Here is a 7,439-nt window from a genome sequence, read left to right as displayed (position 1 = left end):
ATCCAAAGTTTTCCGTGGGCGCTTGGAATCGGATGCTCTTCAGCTTTTCGGCCGTGAGGAAGTTTTCCCGGTTTGGGTAGACTGGCTCGGAGCTGCGACAAGACAAGTAATTTTCCCGGTTTTGGGATACTTAAAGCATCACTAGTAGTCCCTTAAATCTTTAAATCCTTAAAATTAACCGTTTTTTACGGATTGAAACGAAAAAAAAGCAAAAAATAAAACCTCTAAACCCTTAAACCCGTAAAAAAATATATTAAGGATTGGACCCCGTGTTGCCCTCCCAATCTCTAAAAGTGAGGATTGAAGAGGGGGTCCCATCCCCAGCCCGCACTCCTCCCTCGCCCCGCCGCCTCCTCCTTCAGTCTTCGCGCGGGAGGGAAATCCTCGCCTCCCGCCAACGCCTCCTCGCTGCCGCCGGCCGCCGCGCGCCATGGAGGCACCGCCCACCTCCTCCCTCGCCCCGGCCACCTCCTCCCTCCCGCCGCCCGTCGCCCCACCCCCTGCACCGGCCTCGGCGACGCCCGCACCGGCCCAGCAGCCGGCCGTCCCGAGCCAGGCGTCGGTGGTGGCCGCCACCCACGTCGACGCCAAGAGGCGGCGTGCTGGCCAGCACGTCATCGCCATGATCGCCGCCTCCCTCGCCCCGCCCGTCGTCCGGAAGAAGAAGGCCTCCCTTGGGCTGAAGGGGGCAGTGAGGCCGAAGGTGAAGAAGACCACCACCCGGAAGAAGCCGGCGCCCGCGCCCGCCCCGACCATCGCCCCTCCGCCCGTCGTGCACGAGGTGCTCGACGGAATGCCCGCCCCGCCGACGTCGTTCATGGGGCTTCTCCAAGACGCGAAGGTGGACATCGGGGCTCCTCCTATCGAACCCTTTGAAGGTGATGACTTGGAGGAAGAGGGTGATGAGGAGTAGGAAGGGGAAGATGAGGAGGAGGCGTTCGCCGTCATTGGAAAACCCACCGTGCGCTCGACAAACTATAGCGAGGACGAAGATATTCTCTTGGTTCGTGCTTAGGCACATGTGGGGATGGATGCAAGCACCGGTACCGATCAAACCGGTAAACGCTATTGGCAACGCATAGAGGAAGTCTATTGCAAGATCAAGCCGAAGACCTGTGGGTACGGCGCTCGTAGTTACCGGTCGCTACAAGGCCGGTGGGAGTTGATGAAGCCCCATTGTGCTCGTTGGAGTGCGGCAATGGGCCAAGTGAAGGATGCACCGCCTAATGGAACCGTGGAGAGTGACTATGTGAGTACATTTGTGTTTTTCACATTTATTTTGATTTTCTATGTGTATTGTTATGTGCGTTTACTATGCTATTGATGGGTTTGTAGGAGGCAATTGCCGACTTGAGGTACAAGATGGCCGCTTTCAAGGGCAAAGCATTCCCATTTAAGCATGTTTGGAAAATTCTTCAAACTTATGACAAGTGGAAGTTGAGGGATCAAGAGATCGCACCCAAGAAGTCGGCAATGCTTAGGATGGATGATAGTGATGAGGAGGCAAGGAACGAGTGCACGCCCGAGGGAAACAAGAAGGATAAGCTAAGGAAGAAGATGGAAGTAGAGGCGTCAAGCATAAGGGAGAAGATGGAACATATGATGAAGTCAAGGGAGGCATTGACAATGAAGACATTGGAGACAAAGCTTCTTATCAACGAGAAGAAGAAAGAGGTGAAGCTTGCATAAGTGGAAGCAAGGCGTGAAGAAACCAAGTGCAAGGCCGACTTGGAGGAGAGGATGATCAAGGTCAACGAAGCAAAGGCATGGAAAAAACTCATGGTGGAAGAGAAGGAGCACATGATGACGTCCAAGAAGGACATGGATGAAGACCAATTGATGTGGTGGAAGGAGTACAAGGAGGACATCGCGAAGAGGAAGAGGATATTCCGTGGTGCGTCCTCTACTCTTCGAGGTGACACTCCGATGAGTGGTGGTGGCGATGGCGGTGTAGAGGACTCCACCACCGGCGACAATGGAGGTGCTTGATGGACGTGGAAGTGATCTAGGAGATGGCGCCGGTGCAAATTTTTGGTGATGGTGCCGATGAGAGGGAGAAGATGATGATTTTGTGATGTAAACTATTAAACCATGCATCAATGATTTTCATTTCGTAGTTTGTTTCAAGGTTGATTGTGTTTTTCTAGTGATAATTTTGACATGTCAAATGACAGTTTTAAGGGTTGGGGTTGCGGCAAATACTAGAACCCTCAAATTCAACCTTTATGACGGAATATTCCGTTATAAGGGTTGGGTTTGAGGGTTCTAGTCTTTGCCCCTGTTTTTCAACCCTTAAAAGTGCCAAAAAATGCCAATTCTCAACCCTTAAACTCGTTTGAGTTTTTAATGATTTAAGGGCACTACTAGTGATGCTCTTAAGCCACGCACACTCGCAAAATTCCGTGTTTTGATATTTTTATGAAAGCTACTCAAGATATAACTCTGGATTAAAAATTTACGATCTCACCATTTTTCTATTGTCAGGGACCGGTGGTAGGCTAACCGTCGAGGTTACTGGCGGTACGAAACTTATTCACGTCACCATGACAAATCCCTACCGCCAAACTCCTCGATGGTAGGTTGTACAACCCTACTGTCAAGGTGCTCGTCGGTAGGTGTGAACACACACTGTATCCGATACTTAGGTATTTTTTTACGATAGGACGTGCATCCCTATCGTCACGGACCACGGCGGTAGGCTACTATACCCTACCGCCATGGATCCTGATGGTAGAAAAAAGGTGAGATCCCGATTTTTTTCAAACCAGGGTCATGTCTCGATCAACTTTCGTGAAAGGGTAAAAACATGGAAATCGGTCGAATGTGTTAATTACTTATATCACTTTTTCCTCCTTGTACATGGGCGAAAACCATAGTCTTTTGATTGTCTCTTGGCTGCATTACGAAGCAACATTGATCCTACGTTTGGTTGTTTGCTTTATACTGGATGCACAAATGACACGTTGTTTGGTTGCGAACGGTATAAAATATGATCACCATTTCTCATTAGTGGTGATCTTATCACACTTTTCTGTTGCTGCCTCCTCTTCTTCACATTCTTGTGTGACCTTTGTTTGTCCACATAGCCTCGGCCAACTTCATCGTTTTGTTCTTCCATGCTTCGTTGCGAGATGCATTCACATCACGGTCGGAGATGACAACATCATAAAGTGTGACCTCTTCCTCATTGGCACAAGCTCATCACAATCCCATTGTAGAATCCAATTACGAAGGATGCAACAAACACAAACAAACTTAAGTGCTTATCCTGGATGGGAAAAGTGTGGAATGGCTTCTAATCCAGGATCTTAGACCCATTTTTCAGAACTCCAAAGCCCTCTCAATCGTAACTCTAAGCCTAGAGTGTATGAGGTTAAACAATTCTTGCATAGTTCTAGGATAGTTCCTACCAAAAAACTTGTTAAGATGGTACCTAGTTTTTCTGAAGGGTGTAAGAACACCAGACCGACATGCATAGCCAGCATCTCCAAGGTAGAACTTATCACTAGGGATATTGATGCCATTAGACCGAGTCATGTTATCAGTTAGAATGTTAGAGTCATGTATTGATCTTTCCCAGCCATCTAGCACATATGTGACTTCAGATCGAGGAAAACAACAACAAGAACGTTTTGACTTGTGTAGTGCTTTCTACCCTGTATGATGCTGACTATACCCTCGGAACTCTAGCAGTCACATAAGTACCATTTATTGTGCCAATGCAATCCTGAACTGACATGAAATATGGTGCTATGGATAGAGCAGAACAATACAAACATGCCAAGGCATAAACTATACTATCAGTGCTCACCTTGAAATATGGATACCATCTTGGGCTAGTGCGAATCTTGCTAGGAGTTCAGCCGGTTGAGGACTTGATATTTCTCCTCTGACCTCCCCAAGAACACACAACACTTGCTTGAAGTAACTCGAAATGATCGTCATTGATCTCCCCTGAACCTCAGGTTATGGCCTACAACATGGAGAAACATGTCAACTTGCTCTTTCATAGTGGTGTGGATGCTATCTTATAGAAGCCCCCTCTTCATGAACGTCTGCATAAGCCTGACAAAAGGTGCTCTTTTCATTCGAAGCATCAACAGAGTCTTTGTGTCATTGAAGTTGTACTTGTAGTTCATATTCGCTATCCATTCCTTATCAACGGTTGAGCATAAAGGATGACAGGCTTGTCACCACGACGAACAACCCTCTTGTGGATCAACATGAGCCAAACATGAATGATAGATATTTGTGTTGTTGCCTGAACTACCAGCTTCATCCGTTCTCCATAACCTAGGTGACATAGATTGTGCAGAGCAATAGGGAAATCAATCTTATGCCTTGCCTAACGACCTAACAAACTAACTAGCATAGGAGAGCGAGTGGACTGGAAACTACTTACGGGCCGCGGATACGATGATGGGGATGATGGGCATGGTTGAGACGAGTAGGAGCACATGGAGGTCAAGAAGGAGCGAATAAGCATCTCATACTGTCGGAGAGTGATGTCATGTCTACTACACAACTTTATTCTCAGAGACGTAGTTGGGCCTTCAAGTGCAGAGTTTTGTAGGACAGCATCAAATTTCCCTCAAGTGGATGACCTAAGGTTTATCAATTCGTGGCAGGTGTGGGATGAAGGTGGTCTCTCTCAAACAACCTTGCAATCAAATACAAGAAATCTCTTGTGTCCCCAACACACCCAATAAATGGTAAATTATACAGGTGCACTAGTTCAGCGAATAGATGGTGATACAAGTGTAGTATGGATAGTAGAAATAGGTTTTTATAATTTTAACAAATAAAAACAACAAGGTAACATGCAGTAAACAACGAGCAAAACAGTATAATAATGTTTAGAAACAAGGCCTAAGGTTCATACTTTCACTAGTGCAAATTCTCAATGGTGCTAACATAATTGAATCATATAATCGCCCCTCAACGTGCGATAAAGAGTCACTCCAAAGTTCCTATCTAGCGGAGAACACAAGATGAAATTGGTTTAGGTAGTAGAGCCACCTCAAAGTTATCCTTTCTGATCAATCTATTGAGCCATCCCAATTAGTGTCACAAAGAACCCTAGAGTTCATACAAAAATAACACCTATGATATGCATCAATCAACTCTAATGTCACCTAGATACTCCAATGTCACCTCAAGTAACCTTGAGTAGATTATTCGACATGTATCAAACAATTTCAGATTCGTCATATTCAATCCAACACAAAGAAATTCAAAGAGTACCCCAAGATTTCTATTGGAGAAAGTAGTACAAAGCGTGCATCAACCAATGTGCATAGATCCCCCAATGTCGACGGAATCCGCAAGTTGATGCCATAACATATGTCAAGTGAATAAATAGGATACCCCATTGTCACCATGGGTATCCGCATGCAAGACATACATCAAGTGTTCTCGAACCCAAAGTATTCAGTCCAGCATAACGAAATCTCAAAGGGAAAGACTCAATTCATCACATCAAGATAGCAAGGGAAGAACACCATATAATCCAACTATATTAACATATCTCGTGACACATCAAGATCATGCCATCTCAAGAACGAGAGGGAGAGAGAGAGAGAGAGAGCGAGAGCATATAGTTACTGGTACATACCCTTAGCCCCAAGGATGAACTACTCCCATCTCATCATGGAGACTATCGGGATGATGATGATGCCCCCCGATGATGATTTCCCCCTCCGGCATGGTGCCGGAACAGGGCTCCGGATGAGATGGCTTCGGAACAAAGGCTTGCGGCAGTGAAGCGGAAGTTCTAAGGTAATTTGTGGGGGTTTCTCAATATATAGGATTTTTCAGCGATGGAATCACGTAGAGAGGTGTCATAGGGGTCCACAAGGCATCAAGGCGTGGCATGTTACCTTGTGGGCAACTGGTGGCCCCCCTCATGTGGTTCTTCGCTCTAGTATTTTTATATGTTCTAGAAAAAATCATCAAAAAGTTTTGTCCAATTTGAGAACATTTTTTTTCTGCACAAAAACAACACCATAGTAATTCTGGTGTAAACAACGTCAGTCCAGGTTAGTTCTATTAGATCATATAAAAGTGCATCAAAACAATACAAAAGTATTGTAAACATGAGTAAATATAACATGAATACTTCATAAATTATCGATACTTTGGAGACGTATCAGCTTCCCCAAGCTTAATTCTTGCTCGTCCTCCAGTAGGTAAATGATAAAAGAAGTAATTTATGAAGTGTAAATGCTAGCACGGTGTATAAGTTTGATCACTCATAATTTCAAGAACTTTTTCTAGCATAAAAACGTAACTATTTCTCATAAAACTCATCATTATAGAGTAGCAATAAATGCACATGTCATGGTTCAAACAATTTATTTTCTTGAAACTTAACAACCTATGTTCTTAGTCATCAAACAACTGCAATGCATCTTATTTTTAGCAAAGTCTAAGTAAGAGCTCCACATACTCAATTATCATATAGTATTCTATGATTGCCAATACTCAAAGCATATTTTTAGAACAAACAACATAAATTGAACACAAAGAAAGATAGGGGCTTAATGTTTTGCCTTCCAACGCACTTATCACAATGATAATTGCAACAATAATGACTCATAATCAAATATATTTAACTGGATATATATGTATGTATCTTTCACAATCACATGATGCTTTGCAACTAATAGATTGAGGTTGGAATAAGAAGTTTACTCACCATGAAAAGTAAATAACATGAAAGTAAATAGATTGTCCCTTTGCAGAGGAAAGTAGGGATTTGCGGAGGTGCCACACCTCATTGCTTAAAACATATATTAATATATGTTGGGTGGTGTGCCTTTCATGTCAATGTTAGGACAAGAGATTTCAATATCTTCCATGCTAATCACATTATTGGCAGTTTCCAAACTGAGTTGAAATTTTACTCCCCCTCAACTATTCAAACACGTTCCATGGATAGGCGTATCCATGGGTGCCCTCCAAACAATCAATTTTCTAGGGGGAGTTCTTTTTTATTTATTTTCTAGGGGGTGGTCGGACCCATCGATCCTGACGACGAGATGCGGCGGTCCTGGCAAAGAAGACGGCGATGGCGACAACTACGCGACGCCCCGGCTTGATGCGGTGCCCAGAACGGATGAAGTCGGGCGCAGTGGAGCTCCTGGACATGCTCTTGCACCTTGTTGGTGACGGTGGCCGCAGTAACTATGGTGAGGCAGCGGTCTCTGCACAGAATCCGATCTCAAAATCAAGACAAAGAAGGGGGAGGAGAAGGGGGATCGAGGGGGAAACAAACGAGGGTAGCTAGGGGTTTCCGGGGGACATATTTGTAGGTCCGATGAGGGGCTACGTGGAGGCCATCCATGGCCATGGTGCCTAAATGCTCGCCACGCCCTACCTCTGCCTCCTCCTATACATGAGCTAGGAGAAAGGTTAGGCTCGGTTGGGTCAGATGTAGT

This window comes from Hordeum vulgare, chromosome 5H (genome assembly GCF_904849725.1).
Source record: "Hordeum vulgare subsp. vulgare chromosome 5H, MorexV3_pseudomolecules_assembly, whole genome shotgun sequence".
In the NCBI taxonomy this organism is placed as follows: domain Eukaryota; kingdom Viridiplantae; phylum Streptophyta; class Magnoliopsida; order Poales; family Poaceae; genus Hordeum; species Hordeum vulgare.
The sequence above is the reverse complement of the archived record's forward strand: the minus strand, read 5'-3'. Positions refer to the sequence as shown.